The sequence below is a fragment of the Artibeus jamaicensis genome, unplaced genomic scaffold (genome assembly GCF_021234435.1).
Source record: "Artibeus jamaicensis isolate MK-2021 breed Jamaican fruit bat unplaced genomic scaffold, CSHL_Jam_final contig_240, whole genome shotgun sequence".
Lineage (NCBI taxonomy): Eukaryota > Metazoa > Chordata > Mammalia > Chiroptera > Phyllostomidae > Artibeus > Artibeus jamaicensis.
In genome coordinates, this window is record NW_026521506.1 from 17501264 (window position 1) to 17504346 (window position 3083).

The 3083-nt window shown below is 38.6% G+C and overlaps 1 pseudogene; it reads left to right on the forward strand.

Annotated features, from left to right (window-relative positions):
* The first annotated feature begins 2286 nt into the window (after positions 1-2286).
* LOC128626938 (uncharacterized) lies at positions 2287-2398 on the forward strand (annotated as a pseudogene).
* Positions 2399-3083: the final 685 nt, after the last annotated feature.

The following is a 3083-nucleotide window of genomic DNA, read 5'->3' on the forward strand; positions in this document are numbered from 1 at the left end:
AAGAGGACAGCGACCAGAGGGGAGAGGGGAGAGAATTTAAGGGGCAAAAAGGGGAGGGATTTGGAGGAACAAGTATGAAGGACACAGGGACGAGAACTAAGGGGGGTGGAAATGGGAGGGAGGTGGGGAGCACGGGGCTGGGTGGGCTGGGATAGGAGAAATAGACAGAAAATTGTACTTGAAAAATAACTAAATAAATTTTTTAAGTGTGTTTATTTATTTTTAGAAAGAGAGAAAGGAAGGGAGAGAAACATCGATGTGGGAGAGAAACATCCATTGGTTGCCTCTCCCAAGCCCCCAACTGGGGACCTGGTGTGCAGCCCAGGCATGTTCCCTGATTGAGGATTGAACCAGTGACCTTTCAGTTTGCAGGGCAACATGCAACTCAGAGTCACACCAGCCAGGGCTCCTTTTCTTATTTTAAAAGAGGGTACATAGCCATGCCTGGTGTAGCTCAGTGGATTGGGTGCAGGCCTGTGAACCAAAGAATCACAGTTCGATTCCCAGTCAGGGCAATTTGCCTGGGTTGCAGGCCAGGTCCCCAGTAGGGGACACGTGAGAGGCAACCACACATTGATGTTTCTCTCCCTCTCTCCTTCCCTTCCACTCTAAAGACAAATAAATAAAATAATTTTTAAAAGGGTCCATAATAGTACCTGCTTCATAGAGATATTTGGTGTGCATTAATAATGATATAATAAAATAAGATTTTAAAAATAACCCCTGTACAATACAAACAACATACCTATCATTATTAAGAGTATTGCCATTATTATATTTCTTCAACAGGTCTTTTGTACCTTATGTAGTCTCTGTGTGCACTTTTCTTTCCCTTGGATTTCTTCTGGCTTCTCTTTTCTTAACATTTAAATCTCTACTCAAATGCTACCTCCTCAGAGAGGCTCTCCTGACTACTTAAATGTAATGAATTCTTCTTCCAACATTCTTCATTACATTACCCTATTCATTTTCTTCAGAGAACATGTTGCACTTTGAAAAATTTCATTTAATTACCTGTTACTTCTTTATTGTGTGCTCGTTCAGTACATTCCCAAATATAATGCTCCAGGAGGGTAAAGACCATGTCTACTTTTGTTTACTTGTCAGTGGGTCCTTAGTGCCTAGAACACTGCCTGCTGCAAAATGGAAACTCAATATGTTTTGATGAATGGATTTCCTTTTCTGAGGCTTTATAGAAAAAACTAACAAAAGTTATGTAAAAGCAAATTAAAGACCTAAATAAATGGAGCAATATACAGCAGTTCCTCAAGAAATGTTTTTTAATATCCTTTTTTATAACTTTGATAAGAAAAAAATGATTCCTTCCCAACGTCACTGTCTGTGTGGAGTTTGGATGTTCCCATGTCTGCATGGGTTTTCTCCAGGTCCTCTGTTTCCTCCCACTTGCCAAAGGTGTGAGTGTGAGGTGAACTGCATGTCTACACTGTCCTAGTCTGAGTGAATATGGGTGTGTGTGAATGCACATTTCCATAGAAGGGGTTCCTGACCAAGGTGGGTTCCCACCTTGCCAGGACAAGCTTCTGCTACCCGAGACCCTGAACAAGAAAAAACAAGTTGAAAATATGCTTGTTTTTATTTTCTTAAATGTGTATTTAGTTCACATTTATTTCAATGTTTAATACTAGAAGTGTTTGGGTAATGTTTTTTCTTTTTTAAAAGATTTTATTTATTTATCTTTAGAGGGGAAGGGAAGGAGAGAGGGAGAGAAATATCCATGTATGGTTGCCTCTTGAGCGTCCCCTGCTGGAAACTGGCCTGCAACTCAGGCATGTGCCCTGACTGAGAATTAAACTGCAATTCTTTGGTTCGCAGGCCCATGCTCAATCCACTGAGCTACAACAGACAGGGCTGGGTGATGTTTTTACTTATTTAAAAATTTGGTGATATTTTTGTAACCAGAAATATGCCATAGGAGCTTAACTTTTGTTTATATCAATTAGCCAATGGTGAAATTGGTTTCATTATATGTGGTTTTGCAATTTCCAAGAAACTATTGATGATATTAAGTGAGGAGTTACTGTACTATATTCATGGATGAGAAGACACAATATCATAAATATATAAATTCTTACCCTGGTCAGGTGGCTCAGTTGGTTGGAGCATTATCCATACACCAACAGATTGTGGGTTCAATCCCCAGTCAGGGCACATACCTGGGTTGCGGGTTCAACCCCCGGTCATGGTGCATAGGGGAGGTAACTGATTGATGTTTCTCTCTTACATTAATGCTTCTCTCTCTCTCTCTCTCTCTAAAATGAATAAACAATCATTTCTTGGTCTTTTGGCTAAGATCAAGTGTAGTATGTGTTCTCATCAGTTTAAAATCAATAAACATATCCTCAGGCAGGATTTTTTTCAAAAAAGATACAAAATATTTCTCCTAACTAGTCTATAATTTAAATGAGTTCCAAGTTTGGGTTTTTCATAGAACTCAGCAAGTTAATCTAAAATTCTTAAGTAAGAATGCCCTGGCTGGTGTAGCTCAGTGAATTGAGTACCGGCCTGGGAACCAAAGGGTCATCAGTTGGATTCCCAGTCAGGGCACATGCCTGGGTTGCAGGCCAGGTCCACAGTAGGACTGCATGAAAGGCAACCACATATTGATGTTTCTCTCTCGCTCTCCTTCTCTCCCTCTCTCTCTAAAAATAAAGAAATGAAATCTTTAAAAAATAAACTAAATAAAATTCTTATGTGAGACTAAAAGAACAAGAATAGTCAAGATAACTTTTCAAAGAATTTGGAGGAGAAAGTTGGAAAAGGGTAAAATTGCAAGAAGAAATAGACAAATGGATAATTATGACTAAATATGTCAGTAACTCTTTCTGAATGATCGACATAATAAGTAAGCAAAAAACAAGCAATACTATATTAGTTTGGAAAAACATTATAAATGCCTCAACCTAATTGTCATTTATTTTATACTCCACACAACAGCAGAATACACATTCTTTTCATGTGCACATGGAGCATTTATTAAGACACACCATATTTTTGGCTACAAAACAAGTGTTCATAAATCTTAAAGGAACTGAAAAACATAGTTTTCTGAGCCAATGGAATTA